The sequence below is a fragment of the Neovison vison genome, chromosome 3 (genome assembly GCF_020171115.1).
Source record: "Neovison vison isolate M4711 chromosome 3, ASM_NN_V1, whole genome shotgun sequence".
Lineage (NCBI taxonomy): Eukaryota > Metazoa > Chordata > Mammalia > Carnivora > Mustelidae > Neogale > Neogale vison.
The window spans coordinates 89,796,709-89,816,261 of record NC_058093.1 but is presented as its reverse complement, the minus strand read 5'-3'; the positions used below and the strand labels follow the sequence as shown (position 1 = coordinate 89,816,261).

The 19,553-nt window shown below is 32.3% G+C and overlaps 1 protein-coding gene across 1 annotated transcript in view; it reads right to left on the bottom strand.

Moving 5' to 3' along the window:
- Window positions 1-19,553, bottom strand: part of LRP1B (LDL receptor related protein 1B) — a 1,985,448-nt gene that overhangs the window by 1,167,596 nt on the left and 798,299 nt on the right. The window lies entirely within an intron of this gene.

Sequence of the window (19,553 nt, the reverse complement as noted above, 5' to 3'; positions counted from 1 at the left end):
ATCCTGACCTGAGCCGAAAGCAGAGGCTTTAACCCATTGAGCCACCCACTGAACCACCGAGACGCCCCCCATAATATATATTTAAAAAGGCAAGAAATCTTAAGCAAAGTTGGAAGGGTATGGAGGAAAAAAAAAATGAGAAGACAATACAAAAAGATTTTAAAATGAGTACTAAAAATAGGGAAATATTCCATTTTCTAAGTACAGAATTATTGTTTTTCATTTAATAAATCAGATTTCAAGGCAAAAGAGTACCAAATAGCATAATATTCAAATAATGAAAAAATTTAAAAACAGTAAATAGTGTAAAATGCAACCTTAAAAACATCATTAAATACAGGAAAATTTACTTTAAATCCCCCCAAAGGAAGAGGCAAGATTAGAATTTACTGTCTTGTTTTGTAGTAATGTTTAGATGATTCATTAGAGTGGTTCTTTTGTTTTCTTGTTTGGGGGGTTTAACAATATTAGTTGTAAGCACAATTAGATGCAAGAGGTCTGGTTGAGTGGTGATCCATAAGAGATTTGCTACTGAACGTGACAAAGGACCTTGTTATAAGGAAATCAAACTACAGAATACTCCCCAGTGTCTAGATTTTTTTATAAGAAACTCTCAAATTTCAGAGATTTCCTCACCAATATTGACCATAAATAACTAATAAATACAAATGGCCATGCAATCTCCCATTCCTCTCTCAAAGGACCATCCCCATGGACACAATACACACACACACACACACACACCTCCCCAGAAGTCTTTGTACCACGATCTCAAAGGTCTCCATTTATTTGGTTTATTTTTATTAAAACTCAGTTAATTATTACATAGTATATTATTAGTTTCAGAAGTAGAGTTTAGTGATTCATCAATTGTATATAACACCCAGCACTCATTATATCAAGGTCTCTGTATAAAAATCATCCTTGTCAATTAAAGGATCTGTGGTTTTTGAAGGAGAGAAAAATTCAATATGAAGAATCAGTTTCAAAAAGTGATTTTTAACAGAGCACAGTTCTTAATCTTGAAATAGTAAAGAAGGTGAAATGCAAACCTCTGTAGTATACTAGTACCTATCAATAATTTTGATATACAAACACTGTCCATTTCCCTTGATCAGAATAACTACCTTAGGAGAAGTTGTCCTAAAGGTAAATTCTCATTCAAGAGTTGTCTATGCATATGATTGCTCTGGTGTAAAAATGTATTTTTGTTTTTGTTTTTCTAATACTATATTTTGCTTTCTGAAACTCACCTCGTTAGAGATTCCTCCAAGGATAAGTTGCATGCACATTTCATTTAAAATATGACTTTCTGGGACAGAAGATATTGTGGAAGATAGGGTAAAAATACACAAATAATTAAAATATGCTTTAAGCCCTTTCCTCAATTTCTTCTTAATAGCTATCAAAGAGTGTAATAGTGAAGATGTGGGAAATATGACTGTGTAAAGTAAGCAATTTTGGATTAGGTAAAACACTGTAAAGGGGTTAAAATCAGGGAAGAGAAGATCAGAGTAGAGATACGAGGGTCAAGGGATAGTGGTGTTGAAGATGTTCTGAGAATAGTGAAGAAATATAAGGGGAAAGTGAGAAGACACTTACTGGAACAAGAAAAAGTACTCAAAGGAAAGAGATAAAAGGAAAATTTGCCTATTCCAAAACCTTGTCAGTGTTCACTTTTGTCTGGACTGGCCTGGCACTTTTTTCTAGATGGTCACTTAGAAATAATAAGAGTCCTGAGACATGTTGGTCTTTTCACCTGACTTGGAATCAGAAATCAGAGGTAAGGTCTATTCAATAAAAGTCTCCAAAGCTCTGATTTAAACATCAAATTTAGAGTAAATTCAAACCATCACTTCGCACACTTTGCATGGAAGCAAAAAGCACTTTGCATGTGCTTTCATCACATCTTCAAAGTCATCTTCAAAGTTTTAACTGGTTGAAAAACTTTTTATAATACAAACAGATTATCCTGGAAAATTAAGTCTCAGTTTAACATATTTTTTACATGTTTGATCAAGTCATTTTTAGGCAATTCCTTTTCTCAAAATATTCATGACATGAGCCATAAACTGAACTTGTGTCAGTGTGATATAACGAAAAAGGAGCCCTGGATTGAGAATCAAGAAACTCAAGTGAATTGAGAACCAACATTCTTTCTTTCGACCACTAACTTCTCATATATATGTTTTTAAGATGTCACTGAATATTTCTGAATCAAAATGTTCCTATGTACAAATTTACAGTTTTTAAGGTTTCTTCTGACTCAAAAATGTATTGTTTTATTAAATTCATATTCTACCCCTTCTATTATACATCCATATCACTTTCTTTTATTCCTTTATACTTTTCTTCTTTTCCTTAACTTCCCAAATATTGACTGATCACTGTAACTCACTTCAGAGCTTTTACTCAAGATGTCCTATATACAAACAGAAGATAGAAATCATAGCCTCTCTAAACCTTAATTGAGTACAACATGTATTTTTTTCAAGACATTTTCCTTCAAGATCAAACTCCATTGCATAACACACAATTTTTCATTCATTCATTTAGAGATCCAATGTGAATAAGGCCTACTATGTCAGAGACTGTGTTACCCATTGGAAACACAATAATACAGACCCCATCTACATAACATTCCCAGGCAAGTAGCAAAGTCAAATATAATCAGTACTTACTTTAATATTATGATAAAACATGCTTGAAAAAGACTAAAGAAAAGCATATATAATTTCATCTTGAAATAGTTCAAAAGGGGCTTGTGTTGATTAGAAAATGTAAGTAGAAACTCAGGCACAAATGACATTTAGAAACCAGCTAAAGGCAAATGAAAATGGATATGAGGCAGGCTACATAGAGTAGGGAGAAAAGCCTTACAGCATCACAGATGGAGAACTGAGGGATCATAAACAAACATCCTACAGACATGAGGAAGCATGGAATATTTGGGGAAATGAGAATATTCATTGTCATAGAGAAGAGTGCTTAAAGGAAAAGTGTATGGGGATGATGACTGGAGAGGTAAACAGGAAGAAGATTATGATCTAATAATATTGCGTTTTAGAAAGATTATTTTTGGATGCTGTATGACTGATTCATTAAAATTAGAAAAATTAAGTTAGAAAAATCAATTATTAGATCCTTGATCCATTTTAGTATTTTTTTCCAGCTTATAATACATGTTACTAAAAAAAAAATAAATATCTGCAGCTATTTGTAACTACTGGTATTCTGCTATGCTCTATAAGTAGTTAATAAACACCCATGAATAGAAATTTGCTATAAAACATATTCAATATCATGATGTCATATTTTAAGCATACTTATTCTTTTTTTTTTAATTTTTTATTTTTTCAGCATAACAGTATTCATTATTTTTGCACCACACACAGCATACTTATTCTTCAATGAACCTTGTATTTTGGAATAATTTCAGATTTACATTAAAGTTGCAATGGCAGTACAGAGAATTTCTATATATTACTTACTCAGTTTACCCTAATGTTAATGTCTTATATAAGCATGATTTACACACTGCTTTGATTCCAAAAAAGATGTTATTCTATTGAATTGATGGCTTTTCTTTCTTTATGATGAGGTGGGACAGAGTCTTGGTTAATTGATTTAAAACTAAGAAGATACTTAAACAGATGCTTATCAAAAAATGATACATACACCTGGCTTCCAAACATAACAATGGCAGCAGTCTGCCAGACAGAAGTATCTGCGGCTGGTAATTCTAGCTGTATGTCCATCCCAGTGACAACAGTGCTAAGTCTTCACTGGGCTAGTTTTGTGATATGATTTGAGGCACTGCTCTAGCCTGGTCTTCCTAGAACACCTTGAGATACCACATATACTTTCAATAAAACTTTTTTTTTTTTCTGTTGAAATTATCGAGAATGAAAACTTTGAGGGGAGCTTGTGTGGCTCAGTTAGATTCCTCTGTCTCCCACTCACTCTGTTCTCCTCTCTCAAATAGATAAATAAAACCTTAAAAAATTTTTTTAAAAGACCTTTGATACTGAAGTGGAATGTAGTAATTAAAGAAAATTTTAGTTTGCCTCATTTCAAGAAGAAAAATGTTTCCCACACGTATAAACAGTCATGTTGTGCATGTGCAGGGGAAAGTCTGTGCAGGACCAAGTGAATAAACAGTGACAGGTACTCCTGATTGTAAACCAAATAGCTGTGACCTTGTTCTTTAGCCCACCCAAAGCTTCGTTCCTACTATCACACCTCATCTCCAAATATAGAGGTTAGCAAGTCAAATACTTGCTTCACAAGCCTCCTTCTCAGTTCTGGCACAATAGGAAATGATAATTTGGCCCAATGTAGAAAAATCAGACACAATGGGGAAATGTGTGTTTATCTTTTACAGTCAAATACTCTACTACTGAGCTATACCCCCATGTGTTTCTCTTTTGGTAACATTTTTCCAGCTAAATAAAATGAGACCTTGAAGAAGAAATATCTGTTGTCTTTGGCTTGGTTATCTTTTTTTTACAATGTGATTCCTGAAAATATAGGCACCATACTTTAACTACAAGGAATCAAACCTAAGGAACAAGCCATTACATTAAGGAAGTCAAGAACTAGACCATGACTAAATCTCAAAACACCTTGCATCATAATACTGAGAAATAGCAAAGAACATACTGTTGAACAGAGATGGAACTTGCTGCTGAAAATAATGTTAAATGGGACCTATAGAAAATGAACAGATTCACTAAGCAATAACTATGGGCTAACTAAAAGGTACTTTATAGAATATTTGTGTCATTTAAATATAATCAGTACATGAATAGCCCATGAACATGTGTTTTTTAGTACTACAAGTGAAATTAATGGGTAGAAAATGTTTTCCCAAATGAACAATCTAATGAACTTTCTGTAATAGTACACAATATAATTACGGACCCATATGTAAAACTTAAAGTCCCAAGTAACTCTGTGCTAATTACAAGATATATGCTTGTTGAAGAAAAATAATTCTCTTCCAAAAATCTTTGAAGCCACAATTATATAGAGAGTACATTAGTGATCTGTCCTTTCAAAATGTATTGTTTTGGGAGCCTGGGTGGTTTAGTTGGTTAAGCATCTGACTCTTGATCTCTGCTCAGATCTTGATCTTAGGGTTATGAGTTCAAGCTCCACACTGGGCTCCATGCTGGGCATGAAGCCTACTAAATAAACAAATAAATCAATAAACAAACAAACAATGTTTCTTTGGGGGAAAAAAGTGTATTGTTTTGTACTTCTGAATGGGTATCAACTCATTTTCAGAAAGCAAACTTATGTCACACTTAAAATGAATATAAAGATAAAGAAACTGGAAATAATTTACCTCCCATTCCAAATATTCAGAGTTAGAAACTTGAGTATTTACCTAAAAAAGATAATTAATTTCTAATATATTAAGAAAAGCTGAAAGTACAGATAAAGCAATCTCGAGATTTATAAGTACAGGAAAGTACCATCATTCTGAAGACTAGAAAAATAAATTTAAAATTCCCTGCTGGTGGACACAGGGAAATATGGCCTTCTAACAAAAGCTAGAAGTCCGATGGCATTTCTCGTCAGGTTGGACTATGAAGAAGCAGTTATCTCCTGGCTGGAGCCATGAAGAAAATGCAGCCACCTGATAAAAAGAGAGAAGGAGACATACCCTGACTTCTCTCATCCTCTTGCCCTCCATTTTCCTTCTGTCATCTCATCTGCCTCCCCCTTAGCCAACTCTAAAGAGAAGTTGGCTGGCAAGTTAATTTATTTGTCTGTTGTTTGCACTAGATTGTTTGCACTATGGAACAAATTTTGTCCAATACTTTGTCCTTTAGAATTAGAAAAGACAATCACATAGCACCCAAGAGGTATTTCTTTCCTTTTTTTTTTTTTAAATTAACGTATAAGGTATTATTTACTACAGGGGTACAGGTCTGTGAATCATCAGGCTTACACATTTCATAGTAGTCACCATAGCACATAACCTCCCAATGTCCATAACCCGAGGGTTGCTGGGGCATGGGGGGAGGGATAGGGCAGCTGGGTTATGGTTAGGAAGTATTTCTTAAAAGAATAAACAGAAACACAATTTTCTGTAGAATTTCATAATCTCTCTCATTCTGTGACAGAGAATATAGACTAAAATAATGAAGACATAATCAGAAGGTTTGCATAAACAGATATATATCAAACACTGCCATCTATAAATACATAATATACTATGTTTTCAGGTATCATAAAATAGCTGATCAAATAATATCACAAAAACATATTTACATTTCAAAATATAGAATTGTATAAACTGTGGTTTCTGAATTGTTAATTAAATGACTAATCAGAATGTCTTAAAAGTTTACTTCAATTTAAAAAGTTTAAAAAATATGTATACTATAGAAAGCAATTATATGGTTACAGACAATTTGAATAATGAAAATAAGAATAGATTATGTCATATAGTAAAACTGTAGTCAATGGCAAATATATATCCTAATTTCCTGATTAAAAAAAAAAAACAAAGATTAGAAATGGACTAAATTTTGGGCGCCTGGGTGGCTCAGTGGGTAAAAGCCTCTGCCTTCGGCTCAGGTCATGATCCCAGGGTCCTGGGATCGAGCCCTGCATCGGGCTCTCTGCTCAGCAGGGAGCCTGCTTCCTCCTCTCTCTCTGCCTGCCTCTCTGCCTGCTTGTCATCTCTGTCTGTTAAATAAATAAATTAATTAAAAAAAAAAAGAAATGGACTAAATTTAACCAAGAAAACAGAATCAAGAAAATCAAACTTAGAAAAAGTAAGAGGAATAAAATAATAAAGACAAATAGAAAAATAAATGAAAGAGGAAAGATAATCATTTAATTTTAGGTAATCCAAAAGCTATTAAAAATGCACATAGAAATTTTATTTTAAAAAGAAAATACTGCAAATGATGGAATGAAAAATTACATATGCTAATATGTGAGAAGAGACAGAAAACCTTATTTTTATAAACGCTAAGCAAAAATAAATTGTTTACCTGAACAGATAATGTGTCAAATTGAGTCTAATAAAATATATAAATTACCAATATCCATGAGTAAATTATAGAGAATTAGCTAATTACATCCAAATTGGCCATAGGTCTTTAGCACAGGCCTGAAGCAGTAGGTGCTACTAGCCAAGCATGAAGAAAAATAACTTAATTTTAAAAACTGTGGGATCTGGAAGTATAGGGAGACATAAATACACAAGACTGTTAGAAATATAGGAAGATGGGGACACAAAGCCAAATCAGTAGTAAGTATATAGAACAGTAATAAGTATACTATGTAAGACTCATAAATTATTAATATTATTCTAGTAACATGTAAATATATTGTGTAGTATGTAATATGCTATTGCATATTACATATCTGAATTATTACAGAAAATCAATAATAAGTATTAGAACATTTGCACTTGGGTAATGATATTCCTCATTATTCTATAACTAGATGATCTACCTCAAAAAGACTACTGATGAAAACACAATGGTACAAAATCTCTGGGATGTGGCAAAACAGTTCTAAAAGGGAAGTTGATAGATATATAGGCCTACCTCAAAACCCATGAACAATCTCAAATAATCTAACCTTACATCTAAAGGAGCTAGAAAAAAACAAACAAACAAAACCCCAAACAAATAGGAAGAAGGAAATAATAAAGATTAGAGTAGAAATAAATTATGGAGAAACAAAAAATAAAATTAGAACAGATAAATGAAAGCCAGAACAGTTCTTTGAAATTATTAGTAAAATTGATAAACCTCTAACCAGACTCAAAAAAAAAAAAAAAAGAGCAAGTGAGAAAAAGGACTCAAACATCACAAATGAAAGAGGTGGATAAATACAAAAGATTATAAAAGCATATTATGAATAATTATAAGCCAAAAAATTGGACAACTTAGAAGAAATGTATAAATTCCTAGAAACATATAACCTAACAAAACTAAATCAGGAAGATATAGAAATCAGGGAGAAATAGAAAATTTGAACAGACTGATTTCAAGCAATGTAACTGACTCAGTAATCAAAAAACTCCCAGCAAATAAAAGTACAGGACCAGCTGGCTTCACAGATGAATTCTACCAAACATTTAAAGAAGGGTTAATACCTATTCTTCTCAACTATTCCAAAAAATAGAACAGGAAGGGAAACTTCCAGATTTACTCTATGAGGACAGCATTATCCTGATACCAAAACCAGATAAAGACACCACAAAAAAGAGAACTACAGGCCAATATCTCTGATGAAAAATTCTCAACATACTGTATAGATATAAAAATTCTCAACATACTGAATCCAACAATACATTAAAAAAAAAATCATTCACCACGATCAAGTTGGACTTATTCCCAGAATGCCAGGGCAGTTCAATATTTAGAAACCAATCAATGTGATATATCACATCAATAATTAATACATGATTATTATTATGTTCAATTACCCAACATACGGTACATCTATAGTTTCAGATGTAGTGTTCAACAATTTATTAGTTGTATATAACACCCACTGCTCATCACAACATGTGGCCTCCTTAATATCCATCACCTGGTTCCCCCACCCTCCCAACCCCGCTTTGTAACCCTCAGTTTGTTTCCTGGAGTCCAGAGTCTCTCAAAGTTGTCTCCCTTTCTGATATCTTCTCATTCAGTTTCCCTCCCTTACCCTGTGGTCCTCTGTGCTATTCCTTATATTCACATATAAGTGATTACTTCAATACATGAAGAAAAAGTATTTGAAAAAGTACAACATCCATTCATGATAAAACCCTCAACAAAGTAGGCTTAGAGGCAAATACTGCAACATAATAAAGGCCTTATATGAAACAACCACAGTGAATATCTATGCACTGGGGAAAAACTGAGAGCTTCCCCCCTAAGGTCAGGAGCAATACAAGGATGTACATTCTCACCACTTTTATTCAACATAGTACTGGAAGACCTAGCCGCAGCAATCAGACAACAAAATGAAATAAAAGTCATTCAAATCAGCAAAGAAGTCAAACTTTAACTATCTGCAGACAACGTGATACTCTGCATAGAAAATCCTAAAGATTCCACCAAAAAAACTACTAGAACTGATAAATCAATTCAGTAAAATCACAGAAAATCAAGTACAGAAATCCATAGCATTTCTATACACTACTAACAAAGCAGCAGAAAAAGAAATTAAGAAAACAATCCTATTTACAATGGTACCAAAATAAGAAAATACCTAGGAATAAATTTAATGAAAGAGATGAAAACTTATACTCTAAAAATTATAAAATACTGATGAAAGAAATTCAAGACAATACAAACAAATGGAAAGATATTTCATGCTCCTGGATTGGAAGAAAAAATATTGTTAAGATGTCCATACTGCCCAAAGCAATTTACAAATTTAATGCAATCCCTATCAAAATACCAACAACATTCTTCACATAACTAGAACAAAACATTTTAAAATAGGTATGGAGCCACGAAAGACCCCAAATGACCAAAACAGTCTTGCAAAAGAAAACCAAAACTGTAGGTATCACAATTCCAGACTTCAACTTATATTATAAAGCTGTAGTGATCAAACGGAATGGTACTGGCTTAAAAACAGACACATATAACCACAGAACAGAACAGAGAGCCCAGAAGCAAACCAACAATTATATACATTAAGAGCAGAACTGATTGATGCTTCAGGTCATTTAAATTTTTGCAGGTTACAAAATGATAGATTAATGAAGTACTCTAAGGAAAGTGACCCTTAACTCTTATTTTGTAGGAAATGAAACTGTTGATTATATTTATATATGATAATGAGATGGCAGTGGGACATGCTATGAAATAGATAGTACATTCATTGACCAGGATGTATGCAAGTAGAAACAGTGGAAAAGAACTTGGAGAGGAATAGGAGGTAGGAAAATGGGTGAAATAAATAGGGTATTGTATTTAGATGAAACTTCATTTAAGTTAAATTTAAAATCACTTAGCAAACATTGAAACAATGCAAACATCCTCAAAATTAAATATTAAGAATCACATACTCTCATAGCTATAGAAAAAATTACTAGCAAACTATTCTTACACCATAGACACAAAGCAGTTCCACTTCAGCTTTCTGTAATGCTTTTTTGTCTGAATTTGTCTCAAATGAAGCAGTATTAAATTATTTGATCCCCAAGATACTGTTTTTTTTTGTCAAAGTATATTAATACCTTGAATTTAATATATAAACTAGACTTTCCACTGTGATACTGATTTCTGGCTGCATATACTCAGGGCTTCACTTAAGACGGATAGGCTCTTATCCTTTGTATTGTTGATGTGGTGTATCACACTGATTTGCAAATATTGAATCATCCTTGCATCCCTAGAATAAATCCTACTTCATCAGGGTGAATGATCATTTTAATGTATTGTTAAGTATGGTTTCTGAAATTTTGTTGAGGATTTTTATATCTATGTTTATCAGGCCTGTTTCCTTTTTTTATTGTGCTTTTCTTTGTCTGGTTTTGATACCAGGGTATTGCAGGTCTCAGAATACTACAAAGACTTAGTAATCAAAACAATATTGTACTGGCACAAAAATAGACACATAGATCAATAGAACAGAATAGAAATCCAGAAATAAATCCACACTTATATGGTCAATTCATCTACAACAAAGGAGGAAAGAACATACAATGGGGAAAGACAGTGTCCTCAACAAATAGTGCTGGGAAAACTGGACAGCTAGGTGAAAAGAATGAAAATGGACCACTCTCTTACATCATATACAAAGATAAGTTAAAAATGGATTAAAGACCTAAATGTGAGACCTAAAATACCATAAAAATGCTATTAGAGAAAATAGGCAGTAATTTTTTTTGACACAAGTGAGACAACATTTTTTAGATACATCTTCTAAGGCAAAAGAAACAAAAACAAAAATAAAATATTAGGACCACATCAAAATAAAAAAAAAACCTATTGCACAACAAAGGAAACCATCAACAAAACAAAAAGGCAACCTCATGAATGGCAGAAGATATATCCAATAAGGGTTAATATCATATATATATTTATGTATACACACACACAACATACATACATACATACATACATACATATCTCAATAGCAAACCACAACCACCCAATTAACAACTGGGCAGAGGACCCAAATGGACATTTCTCCACAGACATACAGATGACCAACAGACACATAATAAGGTGCTCAGCATCACTAATCATCAGAGTAATATGTAAATCAAAACCATAATGAGATATCATCTTACACCTGCCAGAATGGTTAAAATAAAAAAGACAAGGAATAGCAAGCATTGGTGAGAATGTGGAGAAAAAGGAACACTTGTGCACCATTGCTGGGAATGTAAATTGACAGAGCCACTATGGGAAACAGTATGAAGTTTCCTCAAAAAATTAAAAATAGAAATACCATATGATCCAGTAATTCCACTCCTGAGTATATACCAAAGGAAATAAAAACAGTAATTAGAAAAGGTATATGCCCCTCCTAATGTTTGTTGCAGTATCATTTACAAAAGCTGAGATGTGGAAGCAAACTACATGTCCACTGAGAGATGAATGGATAAAGATGTGGTGTTTACACACCATGGGATATTGTGCAGCCATGAAACAAGCATGAGATATTGTCATTTGCAACACAGAGAAACTTAGAGGATGTTATACTAAATGAAATATGTCAGACTGAGAAAGACAAATACCACATGATTTCGCTCAGTGGAATCTAAGAAAAAAACAAATGAATAAACAAACAAAGAACAGAATCACACAAATACAGAGAACTGATGATTGCAAGAGGGAAGGGGAATGGAAGGATGGACAAAATAGAGTGTGGGGAATTCAGGCTTCCAATTATAGAATAAGTTACAAGAATGAAAGGAAAAGCATAAGGAATATAGTCAATGGTATTGTTATAATGTTGTATGGTGACAGATGGTAGCTAAACCTGTGAAGAGCATAGCATAATGTATAGGGAAGTTGAATGGTTATATTGTACACCTGAAACTAATATAACACTGGGTGTCAACTATAGTCAAATGCAAAAAAAAAAAAAATGTAAAAAAGGGATAGGCTCTTGAAATTAAAGCAGTAAGAGTTCCTGCCATTCATCTCTGACACTTTATGAGGTAAATCTGTTGATCATATATTTTGGAGAACTGTCTTTCACTCAGAGTTAACTTGATGAGAGCAAGTTAGAGGGACATTTTTAGTAGCACACTCCTTAGATCAAGATTATAGGTCATGGTTTAAATTGAAGGGACAATAACATGTACACACACAATTTTAGCATGTAAAAATGGGAATATACCAAGATACCACTAATGCATAATATTACTCTACATGATAAATTTTGAAATTTTTTCAGAGTGTAAATGTGTTCTTTTTACTTCATCAATGTTATATATCTAGAAATCATAACTATTTTTCTATATCATTGTACGTAAGAGGTAGGTAGGTTTAGAAATATGGTAAATTTAAGATGCTTGGTGGCTCAGTTGGTTAAGTGTTGTGAGATAGAGCCCTATGTCTGGCTCTGCACTCAGCGTGGAGCCTGCATTAAATTATTTCCCTCTGTCCCTCCCCCTGCTCTTTCTCTAAAACAAATAAATTAAATCTGAAAAAATATATATGACAAATTTAAAAAATTATAAGATTAAGTAATAAATCTGATTATTTTACCTTCGGTAGGTGGAAGCATATCTATTCTTTGCCTAATTTGTAAATACTTTTTATACTATCATCTTAATGGATATCTTGCTGTTATTATTGTTGCTGCCAATAGTTATTTTCTTCATATTTCAGTTACTCAACACACCCAGACAAAAATTCTTTCACCCAGCAATGTAAGTTCCTCACTCATGAGCATAAATGACAGAATTTAATAATGTGGACATGATTTTTCTTTGGAAAGTGTTTTATGTAATAGTAGAGTGCTATCTTTACTCTCTCAACTACTTATCCCATTATTACCACATTCAGCTACATTTAGCATCTACATAGTAACATTTAAAAACAAAGTTCCACACTATGAAAATTACTTTATAGATTTTTAAAATAATGGTTTAAAGAATAATTACAATATTAACTAATATTTATCAAACATTTACTAAGTGACAATCATTTCTTAGTGATTTATCTAGTTTAATTCACTGACCAGAGTCTAAAACGTTACCATTTGTCCCAGGTATAGATGGGACATATGCTCTTTGATCTTTTCCTGGTTCCAGGAATGAGTAATAAATAACTGATTTGGGGAAGGCTTTTGTAAAACTTATATATATTTAATCAGCAAAATCCAAGAGTTCCAAGCTGGTAGTTTTTATTTCTACAGACTGAATCCAGAATCTTCAGAAGTGGAATATAGAAAGCCACCGAAAGAGATCAAAGATAACAGGGGACAGTCTTTCAGGTAGCAGTCAGTCTATGGTAATTAATTTCATGCATAAGCCAGAATAGTCAGTAATAACCCTTTCCATAAGAACTGCCAAAGGTCTTTTGTAAATATCAGAGGTCTTTTGTGAAGCGTATGAAACAGATATTTTATAGAAAGTACAAGCAAAATGCATTCACATTAGCAGAGAAACAAACAACTTCTCCTGCTGTGGCACAATTTATGCACACAACAAATAGAAACAGAAAAATATCTAGAAATAGAAATGAGCGCATTTGCCAAAGTTTGCATAGTCAATGTTTAAAGTCACTAATCTATAGGAACTAAATTTTGAACAACTGTAGTAGGTAAGGCTTTAGTGATGATTAATATGTCAGCTCTGACCTGAGAAAGTGACCCTGCTAAGCTGGAATGATGTAGATCATTATGGGGTAAAGAACAACTTATGATTATTAGAGTAATATAAGAGAAGAAAATATCCAAATCCACAAATGAAGTACTTTGTCTCCACGCTAAGACATTTATTCTACCCAGTATTGGAAATTAATGACAGAATTATCTTGAAGCCATACTGCATATTTTTTTATAAATTTATGTGTGTGTGTGTATATGAAAATATACAGTATAGATATAAATGTAACCAAATAAATATGTAATTTGTTCCTCAACATGGGTTTATTGCTTCTCCATTTTTATTTTTTTTCTTCTTTTAAAAAAATTCCTCAAGTCAAAACGAAAAATATATACTCCAGGTAGTGTAAAAGTGATAATATAACTAAACAAGTCCACCTCAACATCAAAATGCTTAGTTAATATGTCAATTTACAGGCTGGAATGGAAAGAAACATATAAGAATGGTGCTCAAACAAGGACAACAGCCTGACAGGGTGTTTTGTAGTTATCTATAGCGTCTACATATACTGTAGTAAGCATACTTAAATATACTTTTCATTTAATGTATAGGAAGAAAAGTCTAGGATGATGAAAAGAGATGGAACTTCAGATAGATCCAAGTACACAAAGATATTTAGTATATTCTTTAAATGTGTGAATTTAGCAAATGAAGCAATGTAAAGCATTAAACTGAAGTATTTGGTCTTTTATACCTTGCATTTTTAGAAGTCAGATGTAATAAGCATCTTCAAAAACAGACAATTTAAGTGACAAAGCACATAATTTACTTGATAATAGAATGATTATTTCTCAACTTGTTACATTAGATAATGGATACTAAAAAGTAGACTACTTATAACCTAATCTCACTTTTATATTTAATTATAAAACAAGATATGTGACAGTTTTATTACTGGAATGTACTATAAATGTGGTATCAAAACAAATGACAACTTCAGCTACCACACAGATATTTTGGACATTTGTTGTATATAAGGATGCACATAGTTGAGACTGCTCCCATATATACAGAACTTCTCATTTCATTCATGTTTTAAAATTATTTTTAAATACAGGTTTTCTTAGCCCATTTAAGAAATAACTATTTCTATCCTTCCTGTCAGAGTAAGTTTATTTCTTACTTGTCTAAAATTTTAAAATCATATCAACATATTTAAGAAGATACGTTGCTATACACATATATAAATTCTACTCATACAAGTTATCATTTCCAGGAGTGATTTCCGTAGTGAGAAAATGTTGGCAAAAAAATGTCTAAGAACCATAAAGATTCAAAATATTCAAAAGTAAAATATAACCTAAATGTGTTGCCATATTGGAAACCACGCTTTTTTAAGCATTATTTATCATTTCCTTTAAGTCATTATTTAAGGGCTGAGGTATTTACTAGCCATAGGTAGGCACTTTTTCCTCTTTCCAGTATCCAAGATACCTTTTAATACTTTGCAAAATAAATAATGTGGAGTTATCTAAAGAAGAGCGCTCTAAGTCTTTTAGAAAGTCCTGTTTGAGCAGGCACTTTATATACCCTTTTTAGGTGATAGTTACTTTTTAAAAGTCTATCATTCACGGGGGGGTGGGAGGTTGGGGTACCAGGTGGTGGGTATTATAGAGGGCACGGCTTGCATGGAGCACTGGGTGTGGTGAAAAAATAATGAATACTGTTTTTCTGAAAATAAATAAATCGGAAAAAAAAGAATTAAAATTAAAAAAGAAAAAAAAAAGTCTATCATTCACTTCATTCCTCTGTATCATTCAGCTGTCATTTTTAGTTCCGTAGAGCAAATCCAGAACCCAAACATATTATCTTTTCATTTATTCTGCCACCTTCACACCCCTACACAGTTGTCTGACCTGGGGAGAGATAATTTTCAGATACATTCAACCACCCTAATAAACTAGGATATATTAAGAGATGAAGATTTAATAGCTTCAGGAAGCCAAATCAATTTTCTCTGTCACTTGTATAGAGTAATTAGAGTGACTTGAATCTAAGAAAAAAGGAAAGGTAACCTTTTTAAATTTGATACACAACTGTGTCTTTTCATGAGTCCTTGGCTGAACATTTTACAGTCAGGCTGTGATCGACTCATTTTTTTTAATAGAATTATTTGTAGGATCTACTTCACCAATATTTAAACTTGTTTTGGCCCTTAGTGGGAAAATGTTTCTATCCTTTTCCAATAATATGAAAATATATATTTAATTTACAGGTTGGTTGATAATGATGTGAAGCATTGCATTTTGGGAAGAACAATCTTAACAGGTGCATGGGGCAATAGGAGGGCATCTGCAAGTGGCCAACAGATGGACATGGCAGTGGGAGAGAACCACCAGGAAGGGAGCAGATGGACATAGCGAAAGAAAGGCAATTCCATGTGAACAGTGAGTGGCTAGACCAGCAGCAAAACTTTGCCACTTGGCATATGGTAGAAAGCTCATGGCATCAGCTAGGATTTGTACTATGACATTTTTGGCCAAGTCTGGAAGAGAGATTTCTAAAACCTGCCTATGACAGTTGGTTCAAAATTCAGCAATATTTTCAGAGTCAATATTGCAAATTCTGCATTAAGAAGTTGTGCTACTTTTCTTTTAGGTTCACAAAAGACTTTGGCACCTCATACTCACATAATTTTGAAACTGAGGTGAAGATCCATCCAATTCACAATTAAAAGAAAACCAAAGTGAATCTTTTAAAGCATTCACTGATATTAAGAGGGAAAATAATGTAATAATGTGCTTAATTTTAACATGTACCTAATGGGAGAATTGACTTATTCATTCATTGTAAAAGCTTAGTGAATATGTCAATACTTTATTAGATACACCACCAGCAGCTTAATCTTCCTGTAAACACAACTTTATTACTTCACTCTCCAACTTAAAGAGTCTCTCTTTTTTTTTTTTTTTTTAATTTTTGTCCCAGTCAACAAAATTAAAATCATGTAGCCCACATTTAGGGTTCTTCACAGTTGGGTCCAAAGCTTCATATCCTGCCACTACTTTATACAAGCTCTGTACTTGTTGCTTATTCCCAAATATGATAGACATGTGTTTGTCTCATTAGCCAGCCAAGACTCACTCATTTCTGCCCAAAATATCTCTTATTCAAAATACAGGTCAATCAAGAATATATCTTGATTCTCCCAACTCTCATGGCAGCATTTTTAAGCTGCAGCATTTCTTAATGACACACAGCATCCCTTTGTTATTACATTTTTTAAATGTCCTTTATTTCTGTTACTAAATCAAATTGCTTCAGGAATTTCTAATTCAGAGCTCACACAGCATTTTAAGCAAAGTATGTGTTCAATGGATCTTTGAAAAGTTTCAGAGTATATTTTGAGTATATATCCAAAGTAACTAAGAAGTTCTTAAAAAGGAATTAGCATTTAACCTTGTTTATATTTAATCAATAAGCTAATCTAACACAAATCTAGCAGAATCTTCTAGCTACTTCCTTAAGATTTTTTGCATACTTTTTTTTTGGATAGATATTGCTTATAAAATATTGGAAAGTACTTAAAACACTTTTTTTCTTAAATGTTGAGAAAGAATTCCATTTAGTAAAATATATAGTTAGTAAATAAATGTTTCTAAACAAAGGCAAACTTAACATACATTCTTTTCAAATTATGATAAACTCCACAAAAGTACAATCAAATTGCTAGAGCCTTTTGGCTTAATGTCCCTACATACCATACTTCTATCTAATCCAGCATAGAGTCCTTATCTTGATGCAAGCTCAAGGGAGAGTACTCTTCTGTATATAACTATCAGCATATACATAAAAATTTCATACTTTAATAAGTTATATGTGGAAATAAATGATATGTGGGAAAATCCACATAATCTCAAGCTATTTAAAAATATAGTTGTCTCTCACAAATCTCAAATTTAAATAATCATTAATTTGAATTAGAACATAAAACTATTAATTCTTATTTTTCTATTTTTTCTTTGTAGTTTTTATACTGTTGCAACAAATCTATTGAGGTGCTATATCTCAAAATTAGAGATCGTTTAGTCATTTTGATGACTCTAGATTTTCTAATATATGTAGACTAAAGATATAATTGTTCTAAATTGAAAGTACAAGGAGTTATTTACTGGAATCTTCCCTTTCAGAAAACTAAAGGGAAATAAACATACAAATCACACAGTAGTGTAACATTGCCTGTGATCTGAAATCTCTTATTCATCATAAAGTATAAAATTGAAATAAACACAAAAATTGAGCTTTTACACATAAATGTTAGCCAATTTCTTTTGGAGTATTCTTCAATTTAAAAGGTTAAATAAACTTACTTGCTTTTACATATTCCTTAAAACAGTCTGAATGTTCGATCAATCTTAATGATAGTAGGTAATTGGAAACTAGCCATTAATTTCATATAGTGAGTTTCCAATTTGCATTTTATTAAATTTTCCTTGAAAAAAAATACTAGAATGCTACCATTTAACTTATCCTCTGTTTTTAAACTTTTTCCTTTTTTTAAATCTCAAAATCAATAATATCATTGTTTCCTGCAGGAAGCTGTGACAAATTTGGCCATTCTTAAGTAAAGGTTTTGCTTAAGGAAGATCTTCATGATGAAGAACAAAACTGTTTTTTGTTCTCAAATTCCTTATTTTTCTGTTAACCTTTAAAATAGGAAAAAGTGAATCCTCACTATGATTGAAAGATAAGATACAGTTCACTTAGCAAAAATACCAGGTGCTTTCTCTTAATCAGTCAAAAATTTTGGTAAACTCAATCTTTGGTATCCCTTTTCATTGAGTCACCTTTCAACTCAAATGGAAAATACTGCATCATAAAGATGACAGAGGAAGGAAAGAACTGATGAGTTCCAAAGGTCACAGAAGACTTGGTCGGCTTTCCTGTTGATGTGTGCTAATGGACTTGCCTGAACCCCCATAATACATCCACCTGCTAAAAATGGTGGGCAACAGTGCTCAAGTGCTGCTGTTTCTCTTAATCACTGATGAAACATATACTAGAATGCTAGGATTGGAGGAAATTTTAGACCTCTTGTATTTAAGTTAACATTATATGAATTTCACAAAATCATACAGCTTGTTAGTAGCAAAAATGAAAAGAAAAAAGGGTAAGATAAAATAAAAAAACATATGTAATTTATGCATGCAACAAAAATTAAGATTTAAACTAGATCCAGAGACTTCTCATAAGAAGACAAGCTAAAATGTTTAAATTTCCCAGTTTTAATGGGTAACAAATTTTTCTAATTTTCTAAGTATTTTGGTATTGTTTAGATATTTAAAATGAATTTTCCTAACCATCAATGCCCTTTTAGAAACTTCTTTCAAAATAATACATATGAAATGGCTGAAAAATGCACAACCATATTTAGCAAGGAAAAATATCCTTTTGTCAAAATATATCATCATACAATAAGAACAACAATGCAATTTTAATACAAGCCTAGAAATGTTTCATGCCAACACTGGTATAAAAGCTTCACTACAATACAGCTAATCTAAATGTTTATACTTCGCCATGCCATTAAGAATATGAATTTTTGTCTCTTTATAGATTCTTTAGTTTGCTACTAAATCATTAGCACTTCAATTTTTTTTTAAATCAGGTTTTTGCAGCTGGCAAAATTTAAGATTAAAATGATTACTTTAGGATATTTAATGTAGTCTAAAATTAAGTGGGAAAGTCAGTTAATCAAAGCACAAATTATAGAACATCTCAAGCTACT